The following is a 16,056-nucleotide window of genomic DNA, read 5'->3' on the forward strand; positions in this document are numbered from 1 at the left end:
CTTGTTCTCCCTCCTCTCCCCTGGTCCCTTTTTCTCCCTTGCATCACTACCTCCCTTCGTGCCTGTTTTGTCCACCCTCCCTTAGGATGTAAGCTCGCATGAGCAGGGCCCCTCTCCCCTCCTGTCTTCATACCGACTCTTCTGCTCCGCCCTCACTCCATATGTCTGCCCGGAGTTTCCGCAGCATTGGTACTTAGTGTTTATTGTTCTGTGATGTTTTACCCTGTATGGTCTACTGTTCGTATTATGTAAGGCGCTGCGAAAACCCTGTGGCGCCCAACAAATAAATGATAATAATAATAATAATAATAATAATAATAATAATAATAATAATAATAATAATATTTCTGATATCTCAATGCAGGCCCGGACTGGGACTAAAAATCAGCCCTGGCATTTAAAGCAGACAGGCCCACCTCTGTTCCAGATGATAATAATAATTAATAATAATAATAATAATAATAATAATAATAATAATTACAGTACTTTTTGCAAAGCTCATTGTTATACGGTGTCCCGCGAGATACAATGTATTATGCGCAGCTTGACCCTCTCTTTGCAGCATAGGGCGCACCAGTATCAAGTAATTTTATGTACATGACTGCCAAGAGAAATTTGGGGCCTGGGTACAGTGATGTTTGCCCCTCCCCTTCCTAGATGAGCAGGAAAGAAACTGTGTTGCACCGCACAGCGGCAGTGCCGAAAAAGGGTGCAACCACAAATCCCTCACATGCCCACAATTGATATTAAGCCACTATAGAGCCCCCAAATCAAATTATGCCACACAGTAGTACCCCTAGATCATATTATGCCACATAGTAGTACCCTCAATTCATATTATGCCATACAATAGTGGCCCAGATCATATTATGCCACAATAGTGGCCCCAATCATATTATGCCACAGAGTAGTGCCTCAAAATCACATTATACCACAGAGTAGTGCCCCAAGTTCGAGAAAGGGTGGTTAAAAAAATACATTGCAGCACAAGAAAATACATTAACATACCTGATTATGGTGTGTTCTGTCCTGATACTGGGTGCTGGGCGAGGAGAAAGCAGCAGCTGTTACCTTACACAGGTGGTCTGATTCGAGATGTGCGAACCTGCCGGGAGCAGGGCACAGGGAACAGAGGAGTTAAGGATCAGGATGGGGGGGGGGCAGCAGAGCAGAGCTGGGCAGATCCGTGAGGCATATTTAGTAAGGTGGCTGCTTCCTGGGGAGGAGCCAGCCACCAGGAAGCCACTGGTATGCTAGGTCCGACCCCATTAGCTAGGGACTGCAATATCGAATCCCAGTTCTCTGCACAGGTCCATCTAGCCAGTGGCCCTTCTGGCATTTGCCAGAACTGCCAGATGGCCAGTCCGCCCCTGAGCTGAGGAGTCTTATGTCCATTGCTGCCAACTCTGAACACTTGGGACTAGTGATACTCATGCATTCATATTGGACATTTGATCTAATCAAAGGCCTTTTTTGCATTTGGGACTTTTAGGTACCCATAGGATATTCATATCCATCTTTTCCTATATATCTGATGCTTTCTAAGGTGTTTTAAAGAGTGATTGACAGTTTTAACATTGCTATTTCATGTATTCAATTCATTGTATTACTAATTGAAATTTTGAGATTTGTTAATAAATGAATGTGGTTTGAACATCGTGTTGGATTTTGTTCTTGCTCATCAAGTGTCACGGTTCAATGCAAAATACAGCTAAGGAGCCAGGAATGAGGTGATAACACACAATGTTTATTGCTGGAAGTACAACCTGATGGTGTAATAATGAGCATACAGGTAAATGCAGAAATAAATACCTGGTAGATGGCTGATGCAGGTAAGCCGTGATATGGAGAGATCCCAGGTAGCAGGTAAACCACAAGTACAGCAGAAAGGAAGCACAGCAGCAAGTGACAACAGAGTGTAACAACAATAACCAGCAATGTATGCTGGGAGTGACAGGTATAAATAGGGAAAACACCCAGGTGCAAGGAATAATTAGTGCAGCAAGGTTAACTCCTAAAAGACATGAAGCAGGCACAGTAGCAGCACCTCTGGTGATCAGAGGTACTGCTGCAAACACACAATAATAAAGTCTAATAGTCCTGGAGGCAGGAGCTGCCAATACAAAGCAGCAAGCTGCAGGCAGATCGTGACATCAAGTGAGCCAGCTACAGCGCTGTGTATCCTTTTGTTTATTTCTTTGGTGTATTCCAGTGGGGAATAGCACATTCCCCCTCACAGCTGCGTTTCAGGCTCATTTGTTTGAGCAAGATCACATTATTATTTTTTCACTTCTCTATCTAACAGCATGTGTAGTTAGCCTGTTAGCCCTATATGTTTTATTCTTCATTATTTCCATCTTTGATATTATTCAGCTGACATACAGTGTGCGGTTAGGATTGCAATTAGTTTGTTTTTATTTTCAATATTTATATACATATATACTATATGGACAAAAGTATTTGGCCACACCTGTTAATTGTTGAATTGAAGTGTTTCAGTCAGGCCTGTTGCCAGAGGTGTATAAACACAAGCACCTAGCTATGCAATTTCCATTTGCAAATATTTGTGACACAAAAGGGGTCGTTCTGAAGAGCTCAGTGACTTCAAGCATGGTACTGTGATATGATGCCACCTTTGCAATAAGACTGTTTGTAAAATGTCATCCCTGCTGCATATTCCACAGTCATCTGTAAGTGATATTAATAGAAACTGGAGGCATTTAGGAACAACAGCAACTGAGTCATGAATCGGAAGACCACGTAAAATCAAAGAGCAGGGACAATGACTGCTTAGGCGCATGGTGCGTAAAAGTCGCCAACGCTCTGCAGGATCTTAATGGAATGGGTTTCCATGGCCAAGCAGCTGTATGCAAGCCTCACATCACCAAGACCAATGCCAAGCGTTGGATAGAGTGGTGTAAAGCACATCGACACTGGATTGAGGAGCAGTGGAAATGTGTTCTGTGGAGTGACGAATCACACTTCTCTGTTTGGCAGTCAGATGGGCAAGTCTGGGTTTGGTGGATGCCAGGAGAACGTTACCTACCTAACTGAATTATATAAACTGTGAAGTTTGGTAGAGCGATAATGGTATGGGCTAGGCCCCTTATCTCCGGTGAAGGGCAATCTTAATTAGAGATGCTCACTGACCCCCGTGTTTTGGTTTTGGCTTTGGATCTGGATTACCTTTGTGTTTTCGTTTTTCCAGAACCGCCCTTGCGTATTTTGGTTTTGTTTTGCTATTTTTTACAAAATTCCATTTTTTGTGCTAAAATCACATAATTTAGGTATTATTTTGTACCTACATTATTATTAACCTCACCAACACTAATTTCCAATAATTTCCATTCAATTTTGACCATCTCACAGGTCACAATATGCTTTTCATACACTTTCAGTCAAATAGTGCAGCGATCTGTCTGTATGGTAAGTGACAGAGCAATGACTCAAACACACGGCAGTTCCTACCATATCTAGGAAACATTGCAACGAGTGCTTCACGTGTTTCTTGGATAAGTGAGGTAGTTTTACAGGTAATACAAAGCAGCCTGCAAAGACTGTACGATCAATAAAAATGCCCAAAGCAGCTTTTCTGTTTGAGTCTAGATTATTCCCATATATAAAAATTGAAATAGAAAAAGAAGCAGCCTGCAAAGACTGTACGATCAATAGAAATGCCCAAAGCAGCTTTTCTGTTTGGGTCTAGATTAGTCCCATATATAAAAATTGAAATAGAAAAAGAAGCAGCCTGCAAAGACTGTACGATCAATAGAAATGCCCAAAGCAGATTTTCTGTTTGGGTGTATAGTATTGGCAAACCTTATTAGTGCAAATTATAAAAAACACTGTTTAATCCCTGCTAGGCCCTCCTTAATTCTACAGCTACACACACCAATTCAGGGTGGCAGGCAACGGTCTAAAAAGAGCTAATGAAATTCATAGCAAAAAAGGCAGTTGGGTGTCTGTCTGTATTTTACACCCTATATTTATAGTTAAATAGAGAAAGAAGCAGCATGCAAAGACTGTACCATAAATAGAAATGCCCAAAGCAGATTTTCTGTTTGGGTCTAGATTACACCCCACACTTATAGTGAAATTGACAAAACAGCAGCATGGAAAGACTGTACGTTAAATAGAAATGCCCCAAGTCCCATTTCTCTTTGAGGGTAGATTACACCCTACACTTATAGTGAAAGTTTTAAAAAGATGTTGTCGTCATCATCTTCAGCATCATCCTCACCCTCATCAGTGTGTACATCATCGTCACAGACTATTAATTCATCTCCGCTGGAATCTGCCATTACAGAAGTGTCAGTACTTGGAGGTATTTGCCGGTAAAGGCCTTCCTCATGGAAGATGTAGTTCATTTTGAAGAACATCATCTTTTCCACATTTTTCGGAAGTAATCTCCTACGTCGATCACTGTACACACTGGAGAGTGGGCAGCTTAGGTATTGCAAAGCAAGTTTGTACAGGGGTTTCCAAATGGCTTGTTTTATTTCACAGTATGGAAAGGGACTGTCTGACATTTCCATATCAATTAACTCTTGAAAATAATCCTCAACCATCCTTTGCATGTTAATAGTAGGATTGGTTGGAGTTATGGGCAAGGTCACACATTTTTTGATAAAATCTTTGAAACCAGCCCAGATGTCAAACTGTTGTGGTCTACCACCTGCGTCATCCCTGCTTCTCTTTGGAAAGTGCAATTTTGTGCCAGAACCTCACGTGCCAGAACTGCTGCCACTAATGCAGGACTTACACAAACAACCTCATCCTCATTAACATACTCATTAGCGCCCTCGTCGGCTACACAAATCTCCCCCTCATCCTCTTCTAATTCCAAAGTGTCATCCTCAATTGGTGTATCACCGGCTACACTCGGGCTGTTCAGGCACACATTAGCAGAAATGCTTAAAGGGCCCTTCTTTATGAGTACACTATCAGAATGGTCACGATTACACATACCACTCGTGGATGGACTCTCCTCAGGGATTGGTGTCATTTCTGATTCTGAGCATACATTTTCCTCTAATACCTTACTGTTTTCTTGCAGCTCGGCTTTCACACGTAACAGTAGTTGTACACCACTTTTGGACTCCAAATTACTTGGTCTTGCTTGGTCACGAGTTACCTTATAAGAAGAAGGCTCAGTAACATTTTTAGACCTCGCACTAATAGAGAAAGGCGAAGGCCTCATTCTTCCTTTGCCACTGCGTGTGTAGAATGGCATGTTGGCAATTTTTTTTTTCTCTGCAGTTAACTTTTCATCAATTACAGCTCTTTTTCTCTTCAACACGGTAAAAGGTTTTTTTTATGTGTTTTTTTCCCTGAATTAAAAAGACTATGTACTTTTACATAGGCTTTACCAGATGACGTACAGGGAAGACTACCATCAGGACTGGTGCCAGCAGCTGCTTGCTGATCCTGCTCATATGGGGACTGCTGTGAATCCATTATAATGAGACCCCAAACACTTGTAGTGCCAACTCAGAAATATATAGTACTGGTATATAATAATTTCAGCACCAGAAATTTGCTTTTTTCAAAGAGGGGAATATCTGACACCCCAAGCACTTGTAGTGCAAATTCAGAAATATATAGTGCTGGTATATAATAATTTCAACACCAGAAAATAGCTTTTTTCAAAGAGGGGAATATCTGACACCCCAAACCGTTGGAGTGTAAATTAGGGAAAATGCCTCCTACTACTCTCTTCCTGCGCTAATTACTGCTCCAATTACTACTCCAATTACTGCGACCGTCACCTAACCCTTCTCTATCCATGTCTCAAATGATGCTGGATATTTATTATTCATTCTAAAAATTGCGAGATCCGACGACGTCACAATGACGTTTTGCCTCGTTTTGGAATCCAAACAGGCGGGAGAGTACCGAGCTGACACAGCTCGGAACTCAGATTCTGGAAATTCTGGCGGGTTCGGTTCTCGGGGAACCGAGCCTGCCCATCTCTAATATAAATAAAGATGCTGAGATGAAGGTGGCCTGCACCCATATTACAGAAATTCAAAGATTAGGCATACAATACATTGCCAGAGCATTCATCTGTAGCCAAGAGCAGGGCTTTCCTTACCTTGCCACTATATAAATAAATGAACATGCTGAGAGATGAAGGATACCTGCAGCCATACTAAAGCCTTCAAAGACACAATACATTGTCAGAGTATTTATCAGTTGCCAGGAGCAGGGCTTTCCTTACCTTGTTTTACTTATATGTTCTGTGCCATAATGCTCCCCTTCTGAATCAAACCAGGGGACTCATATTTATTTGTGGGGAGGGAGGGTTGAAAATTCATTCCCCTGGGGGAAGCTTCATCCAACTCCGGGGTAAAGGGGACTGCCCTAGACTTGCAGCAGAGACCGTCCCCAAGAAGCGGTGTACTCACTCTGATGCCAGGGCAACTGGGACACATCACACTGCCACTGCGTCCCTGGTAGTAACAGACAGCCGGGGCACAAAAGCTGTAATTAAATTATTGCTGCCTCCTAAGTGGACATGGGGGGGGTCGTTCTCTTGGCCCCATTTCTCCTATCTTCGTTTTACCAGTTCCTGCTCAAAAACATTTACTACGTTGAGTTAAGTCCTGGGGGCATCCGAGTACTTGTAAGTGCGTCCAAATCTATGTGAAAGGCGGCTGCTATAGGTCAAGACCTCTCCTGTTAGTTCTAAAAGCTTATGACATCGTAAAGGATTATATCCTGGGACCAGTGGTGTAATGGCAATTTGACCTTCCACTATTTGGTTTTGCTATTAATTGTTAGCTGACTCCCATTGCTCTCTCCGCCACGATTTTTGTTTAAATAAAACAAAATTGAAATGTGACCTTTTGCAAAATTTACATTGATGTGCATGTGGTTATTTATTTGTTCAATTACAGAAATAGTCTGAACTTGCAAAGGAAGTTTGGGTGCAATGACAGAGAGATATCAACACTCTGCAGTTTATTATTTTTTGAACTGAATCAGAGAAAGCAAATGCAATGATGGCAAAGTCACAAAATCCTTCATTAAGACAACTAGCTGCAGGTGAAAATTGGGACAGTTGTGAAGGGATCATTATAAAATACACTGGATAATGACTGGAAATGAATGTTAATGCTATATATAAATAGTACTATTGGAGCAAAAACAGCTCAAAATGAAATTATTTTACCTGTTTTTCACAATGTTTTATTAAATCCAGATCCAAGACCAAACCCAAAACCTTTTTTATCCAAAACCGGTAGCCGACCTGTCTTAAGAGTATTATGTTAATATTACGTTAGTTAACTATATTGTTGCTTATATACCAGTGAGTCAACACATTTATTTGAGTCAACAAATACATTTTACAAAAAAATAGCATATGTCAATCACTTGCCTAATTCATTAGCAGTTATTAAACGTATATTAAAAGTATTTAATATCAACAAATATGCTTATAAATAAACTCTGATCCTACGGCATATGCATGCTAAAAACATTTTTAATTGCTCTCAAATTGTATCATCACAATTATATTACATCACAAGATTAGTGGCCTATTAATTATTAAAGTGTTTTCCTATGTTTTTTATTATCCACTATGCTGTATAGAACACAGACAAATGACAAAGTCCCCCACACAGCCAGCCAGAAGTAAATGGTACAGAAGACAATAAATAATCCACTACAAAACCCTAACAGAAACACTGATCAACATTTGTATTCATTTGGTAATACTTAGGAACTCTGGCAATTTCCATTTTTACAAATTAGAAACAAAAAATAGTTTAGCTATAACACTTCCATCAAAATATCAAATGTGGAGAAATGTTATTATTTGCAAATGTAAGAAAGTTATGTCACTTCTGAATTAGAATTACTCAGTTGAATATTTATGAAGGAATACAACTTGATTCTATCCAACATGAGACGCCAAGTGCAACGCTTAAGTAATAATATCACTACTTGACGCAGGAAAATGTTTGTACAGAAAATATGTGCAAAACGAAATCAGCAGGAAAGTAATGAGCACAAATTCCTATCATTTATAAAAACTGCACTGACAGGGTAGAGGCATAGGATATGCGGCAATATTTTTGCTGCAGTTGCTACTTACCTTTTGTGAATGCAACATTCTAATCTTAATCCTAAATCAGCTCTTTTCATTAAAACCTCCCCTTGTACTGTCCTGTACTAAGCACCATATCTGGGAATCATTGCATCTGCAGCCTAAATTCAAAAAATACCCCCATAGCGCTAATTAAGCCCTGGAATTGCCTCTACTGGCAGATGTAATGAAGTAATTATGTACTGGGGCTCCACAGTACAGTACAAAGAAAGCACAGTGAAAAAAGAACTAGTAGCTCTGTCATTTCATCAACATCATCATCAACATTTATTTATATAGCGCCAGCAAATTCCGTAGCGCTTTACAATTGGGAACAAACATTAATAAGACAATACTGGGTAATACATACAGACAGAGAGGTAAGAGAACCCTGTTCGCAAGCTTACAATCTATAGGACAATTTACAAACAAGTCAGCTTAAAATATAACCAGGTGATTGTATTTTAGATAATTGTTGATCAATCAACTAAATAATAGTTTTCATAATAATAATATATGATTTACACTGTAACATGTGCAAATGTTCAAGTGGCTTCTGTCAATAGTGCTCCCACTCCACAGTGGAAATGTGCTCTGTTTTGTTGGTGATTATAAAAACAGATAACTTGTCCTAACAATTGTCCTTGCAATATAACAGAATATTCCCTCAGTCCTCAGACACAGAAACATTGAGAAAGGCAATCAGAAGTTATTGAAAAGTTTAGTGCAGCAAGTTTCTTACCTTGTATTTCCCGTGAGGATTGGGGCTGGAACTGTCCTCTGACTCGTACCACATATGAACCTCATTGCTGCTGTTTACAAAAGTCTGACAGATCTTAATTGAAAAAGATACCTTCAGCTCTCAAACCCAAGGAGTCACAAGTGTTATCTGTAAACAGCTTCCTGTTTGAAAGTTTTCAGCTGCTCTGCTGGATAATTAGGCTAGAAGTGTGGGAAACTAGAAAATGCCCTGTGATGTAACCTACTCAAAATCTATTATTTTTAGACTCTTCTGTATATGGCTGTATGGGCTGTCAGTAGGTCATAGAGAGGGGTTACTGTAATGAATTATCATGGAGCACAATTTATATATTAAAATCTATTTCCTTCTTTATTACACCTCATCACGTCTTACTTATAGTTGAAGTTATGCACAGAAATCATTGTGTGCTGGGCTGGCCCTAGATACATAAATGTTAATAAATAAATGACTATTGTACTTGTGAAATATTCAATAAACAAAAGAAAGAAATAAATAGTCAAAACATAAAGAAATGCATTACTTCATCATCATCATCATCATCATCATTTATTTATATAGCGCCAACATATTCCGTAGCGCTTTACAATTGGGGACAAACGTAATAAACTAATAAACAAACTGGGTAAAACAGACAAAGAGGTGAGAAGGCCCTGCTCGCAAGCTTACAATCTATGGGACAATGGGAGATTGACACATGAGGTTAAGTATACATTTTGCATCTTGGCCCAGCCAGACTGCAAAGGTAGGGTGACTCATAAGCTAAATGATCCTGTCACACAACAATGTTGGTCCGGGGGTAGTTGTCTTGTGTGAAATTGTGTAACAGGCTAAAGGTAGTGAGGTTAAGATGGTGGTTGAGGAATATTATAAGCTTGTCTGAATAGGTAGGTTTTCAGAGAACGCTTGAAAGTTTGTAGACCAGAGGAGAGTCTTATTGTGCGAGGGAGAGAGTTCCATAGAGTGGGTGCAGCCCGAAAAAAGTCCTGTAACCGGGAATGGGAGCATGTAATGAGGGTGGATGAGAGACGCAGATCTTTTGCAGAACGGAGTTGCCGAGTTGGGAGATATTTTGAGACAAGAGAGGAGATGTATGTTGGTGCAGCTTTGTTGATGGCCTTGTAGGTTAGTAAAAGTATTTTATATTGGATTCGGTAGAAGACAGGCAGCCAGTGTAGAGACATACAGAGTGATTCAACAGAGGAATAGCTATTTGCAAGGAAAATCAGTCTTGCCGAAGCATGCAAAATAGATTTTAGGGGTTTGAGTCTGTTTTTGGGAAGACCAGTAAGGAGGGAATTGCAATAGTCAATGCGGGAGATGATTAGTGCATGAATTAAGGTTTTAGCAGTGTCTTGTGTGAGATATGTGCGGATTCTGGAAATGTTCTTTAGATGCATGTAACATGATTTAGATATAGAGTCAATGTGGGGAACAAAGGATAGGCGTGAATCAAGGATTACACCTAGGCAGCGAGCTTGTGGGGTGGGATTTATGGTCATGTTATCAACAGAGATAGAAATGTCAGGTATGCTCTTGTTGGCGGGTGGGAATATTATTAACTCTGTTTTAGAAAGATTAAGTTTGAGTTGACGAGAGGACATCCAAGATGAAATGGCAGAAAGACAGTCAGTTACACGGGACAACACAGATGTCGAGAGATCAGGAGAGGATAGATAGATTTGGGTATCATCCGCATAGAGATGATACTGAAAGCCAAAGGAACTTATTAGATTTCCAAGAGAAGCGGTATAGATAGAGAACAGCAAAGGACCTAGCACCGAGCCTTGTGGTACTCCAACTGATAGATTTTGAGTTTATTATATTTTGTACTTAGAAGACAACTAACTTCAAAAGATTTTCATTCCATTTGTCATCAGCTCTGTTGTATCTTCACTATTCACTTTACTAGACACTGAGAGCCTGATTCATCCGGACACGTATATGCCGATTTTGCGTATCGTACGAAAAATCACTCTGCACATGGCCAGGACCGGACCATACGCCAGTAAACGCAGCCTTGTCCCCTCCATCTTTGAGCGCAAAGGTCACTCACTTACTTCATCCTACGATTTTGGGGAGGGAACGGGCAGGGGAGGGGCGTTTGGCTGTAGTCGACGTACAGTAAGAGCAAGCCAAACTCAAGCACAAGCTGCCACATCCGACTCAAGCTCTGGGCATTGCAAAGTTACTTGTTTTTCTGTCTTATCTCTTGCTCCAGCTACAGGGCTAGTCTAAGTCTGACAGTCATGTATGCATGCTATAACATGTGTTTTCAATCAGGAGCAAATATAAAAATGTCTTATCATTAATGCTTATATTATTAACAGATGACATTAATTCAATATTTTTTCTGTGTGTTCATTTGCGCATTTATAATCCACATATAATAATCAACGTATTGGACGTATACTGCAATGTATTGTGTAGTAGAGCACAGCAGACCTACACCTGAATTCATCAGTGAACGAATCTCCAGAACCGTTCCCTGTTGAATTACGCAAAGCCAATTTATGTGTGTTTTTAAACAAACACACGTTATGCTTAGAATGCGTGCCTTGATGAATCGGGCTCTGAATGTTCTGCGAAACCTGGTCTGTAAAAATGAGGGTAAATCACAAGTTTTGCCTGTCCAGAGATACAGAGTATTATTGAAAATCGTTCATTGGAAGGTGCAGGGCAGCCTACAAAGAGCAGATGTATGAACTCCTATGAGTACAAAAAAATTCTGTCTACATCGAATTTGAATTGTACAAAATTCAAAGGGCCATACTAACAAGTTGCTGGTGTGGGAAAACCCTTATATTTAGGTGTTTTGTCACTTATTTCACTAAAGGGTATATTTACTAAACTGCGGGTTTGAAAAAGTGGAGATGTTGCCTATAGCAACTAATCAGATTCTAAGGGCTAGATTTACTAAGCTGCGGGTTTGAAAAAGTGGGGATGTTGCCTATAGCAACCAATCACATTCTAGCTTTCATTTATTTAGTACCTTCTACAAAATGATAGCTAGAATCTGATTGGTTGCTATAGGCAACATCCCCACTTTTTCAAACTCGCAGGTTAGTAAATCTAGCCCTAAGTATTTATTTAGTACATTGTACAAAATGACAGCTAGAATCTGATTGGTTGCTATAGGCAACATCTTCACTTTTTCAAACCCGCAGTTTAGTAAATATACCCCTAAAAGTCACTAATGGTGACTTATGAAAGTGCAAAACTGCAGAGCTTTTCTATTTATTTCAATGTGCCTAATTGTACACCTAGTACATAGGTGCATGTTCACATTCTCGTTTTTGGAGCTGTCAAAGGATAATTGTGCCTGTTTCCCACTTTTCCGGGGCTGCAGTTTTAACTGGAAATGCTTGTATTAAAAAGTGTCCAACCCACTACCATATTAGGGTGCTAACCTTAAAGTTTTTCTCCTAAAATAATATTTTGTTTAGCCTAATTTCTATCTTGACTGAATGAATAGAGTGAGAGGATATCAGAATTCTTCTTATTACGTGTATCACTTGTACGTGTGTTTAAATGTTTTTATTACATTGGTTGAATAGTGTACCTGGCAGGGCCGGTGCTAGGGTCCATTGTGCCCTAGGCATTTTTAAAAAAGCGGCGCCCCTCCCCCCCCCCCGCGCAAAAATCGGCACCCTCCTCCCCCCGTCTCTCCTTACCTTGTCTCACCACCGCCACCTCTCTGCTCCGTCTCCTCCCCTCCACTCACTGACACTAGTAAGTGGAGGGGAGGAGACGGAGCAGAGAGGCGGCGGTGGTGACAAAATAGCCTCTCCCCCCCCCTCCCCGTGCATCTGAATGCTGTGCGGCGGCCGTGACAGGTATGGTCAGCGGTCGCCGCACAGTTTTAAAGTCATTTAGTATTCTGTGGCGCCCTCTAGAGCCCGGCGCCCTAGGCAAGTGCCTAACCTTGCCTAATGGGAGCGCCGGGCCTGGTACCTGGAAGATACTGAAAGTATAGGATGAACCTCCTAAGTAACCATAAAATTCAAGGACACCCCACCAAACACATCTGTACAGCCGTTCCCATCAGGTGGTGCAAAGCTTTGCAGTTCCGCATATGCAGCAATAGGGGCCCAAAATCCATGCTTCCCTAGGAAACAGGTGTGCAAACATAGGTGTGTGACATCATAAAAAGCGTTTCCACTTTTGTAAATAACCTTTATTGTCGGTTATGCATTCCAACATGGGTGGGTGGAGCCAATGTCTTAAGAACAAACAGACAGAGGTGAACAAGCGCAAATGGTGCTTGTTGTCAGGGGAAATTGCTCCTAAAATGTGTTTATCTACTGTTTCTGGCTGCTGAATAACTGATCATTTCCAAATTACAAATAGCGCAGAATGCACAATATTTATGAATTATATAATCCACTCACAATATTCTTTTACTATATTTTACATAAATTAACAGTCCCTCATTTATTTTATTGTCCCTTTATACATTTCTTTATATTTACTATATATTAGTTTTATTGGTGATTTGGAATATATACAGTAATCTTTTCCGATCCTTCTGCTTTTTGTTATCTCATTTTTCACCTCTCAGCCGCCTTCTGTGTTCTGTCACTACGCTAGAAGAGTGAATGGAGAAGCAGACACGGCCTAAACACTGATAGATGTCTGCTTGTCTTGCAACTCGAGCTATTTACTTATCTATAGAGGTGACTGATGCTTACAGTTCTTTGACATATACCAATATATTTTAAAGTGTCAGATGTAAGCAGTGATAGATAACTGCCCAATGTGTCAGATTCTTCTTTATTTAACAAGTGATATCTATACTATGTCCTTAAAGCGAAAGTTGTGCATACGTCTTTTACAAACCAAAAAATATGCAGACATTTCCTTCTGAGAAAATACTTTGTGCACAGCAATGAGAATACCCTCGTTACGGATTATGCGTCATTTCACGTACATATGAAAACTTCCAAGGGGGAAACTGTAAAAACATCACTTAAAGCACTGCCACGCTTTACTGAGTTTATATTAGTCTAATGTAATTAATTTGTGGAATTCCCTCCCACGCACAATAAGACTTTCCTCTAGTCTTCAAACCTTCAAGCGTTCACTGAAAACCCACCTCTTCAGACAAGGTTATGATATTCCTCAACCACCATCTTAATTTCCCTAAATTACCCTATTACCATCCTCTACACTGCTAACGCAAGACAACAACCCTCTGACCAACATTGCAACACACACAGCCCACTCAGTACTTTTACCTTTGCAGTCTAGCTGGTACATTGTGCAATATGATGTAGCACATGCCCTTGTGTTTCTAACTCCCATTGTCCTATAGATTGTAAGCTTGCGAGCAGGGTTCTCTTACCTCTCTGTCTGTATGTATTACCCAGTATTGTCTTATCAGTGTTTGTTCCCAATTGTAAAGCGCTACGGAATTTGCTGGCGCTATATAAATAAATGTTGATGATGATACATATGATGTACATATTATATTGGGGCTCTCTTTATCACATCTGTCACTATTTTACATTTAAATGCTTTAATTACACTGGTAAAAATGCGCTTTCCAGTATAAAGTGTGCCTGGATGTTGAAAACAGCTGTCTAAGCCGAGGCTAGATTATCACAAACTTTGAGAATAAGTCAAAAAAAAGGTTATGTTCGTGAAAAGAAAAATGGTCTGCTGCTGCCCACAAATCAGGGTATGTCCTTGTAGGGAGAATACAGATTGGAAATGGTCACTAGCAGTGATGTAGATGATCAGCTGTAGAGCATATGTGCCTACTCTGCTGGAATTTCCGGGAGGCTCACGATTCTCAGGTAGTCCTCCCAGACTCCCGGAAGAACAGGCAGTCTCCCTGATCCTTGTGGAGGGGAGTGTGGTGACGTCATCGCATTGGTGCCGCAAATTTCTGCATTTTCTAGTAGGGGCATGGCTATGGTGATGAGACAATTTCACCACGCCCTCTCCTACCCCCGTCACATGACCTGTCCACTGGTATATCTTGGAGACAAGAGTTATAAAAGTCGGTATGTATGCTGTAGAGTTGTAATAAACAAATCATATAACTGTAATCTCAGAGCATTATACGGCTATTTTGGAGAATCACATGATACAGTCACATGCGTATTAAATTGTAAATATCAAATCCTTCTTCAGGGCCTGATTAAGGGTTCAGGTGGCTAATATGCTCATAGTACCATGGAAATACATGGTAGGCAAAAACGAATTTGTTTTTAATGTAAAATTCGGGCTCCTCCCCCTCCCACCAATGTTTACGCCAGTATTCAACAACAAATCAATGAAAAATGTATTTTGCGTAAAATCTGTCACTATGGGGATAATTACTACAGATTCAATTATTAATTGCTGATACAAATTGTATTTTTATTCAAATGCTTAATTTTCTTTATTGCTTTCAGTATTATAGAAACATAATTAAAAAGTAGTAAATCATAAAATAAATGTATTTGTCAACTCTCCTACTCGCTTATCCTCAAGCACCCACCAGAGGACGAATTATTATCTTCAGCCTTTACCATGGGAATATGTCACTATGGAAGCCTTACTACATTTTTCTTTCGTGATTTCTTTTTACTTTGGAGAACAACTATTCTCTTATATTTTAAAATGAATTTTAGTTTATACCTCTCCCTGTCACAGTTATACACCGCCAAAAAAACTTTGCTGCCTATGCTACAGCCTACTGGATAATCAGTCTCTGTCCTTCTTAATAGTCTATTATGTATATACGAAGCACAAGTCTATAAAATGCTACAGGAGGGCTAGATTGAGACTCAGTAAGGACAGATTGGTAAGGTATCTGTTGTACCTGTAGTTCCCCTGCAGCATGCATCGCAGATAGATATGGGGTCTCCCTATATTATTCAGAGCAAAAGCCAATAGAGCTAAGGACTGTATTCGATATTTTGGGTGTTGGCCATATAGGCTTAATCTGAGAACCACTTTGAAACATATTCCAGCATCACTACTGGTGACTGATATCTGGACCAATCTGCAAATCCTGAAGAAATATCACTTCTTTAGAAAAGAGAGTTTTTCTTCCCATTCAATTACGCAAGAAAGATTGCAGATGTTAGGTAACTAGTTTTCCTGATGGCAAACATGAAATAATACTAAATATATATTAGTTATGGGGGCATGCTTCACTTCTTCAGGAATGGGGGCATTTTTTTTTTTATTTTTTACTAAACAATGCTGAGGA

The 16,056-nt window shown here is 40.1% G+C and overlaps 1 protein-coding gene and 1 long non-coding RNA gene across 3 annotated transcripts in view; both read right to left on the bottom strand.

The window, feature by feature from the left end:
- Nucleotides 1–8,936, bottom strand: part of COLEC11 (collectin subfamily member 11) — a 67,556-nt gene extending 58,620 nt beyond the window's left edge. Inside the window, exon 1 of one of the 2 annotated variants that reach the window (XM_075201488.1) lies at nt 8,835–8,936. The gene's annotated coding sequence lies outside the window, so the exon portion shown is untranslated. The remainder of the gene's footprint in view (nt 1–8,834) is intronic. The other variant, XM_075201490.1, reaches the window with a different exon arrangement.
- The window catches only part of LOC142142638 (uncharacterized), a 151,174-nt gene that overhangs the window by 133,446 nt on the left and 1,672 nt on the right, over nt 1–16,056 (bottom strand). The window lies entirely within an intron of this gene.

Source organism: Mixophyes fleayi, chromosome 3, assembly GCF_038048845.1.
Source record: "Mixophyes fleayi isolate aMixFle1 chromosome 3, aMixFle1.hap1, whole genome shotgun sequence".
Taxonomy (NCBI): domain Eukaryota; kingdom Metazoa; phylum Chordata; class Amphibia; order Anura; family Limnodynastidae; genus Mixophyes; species Mixophyes fleayi.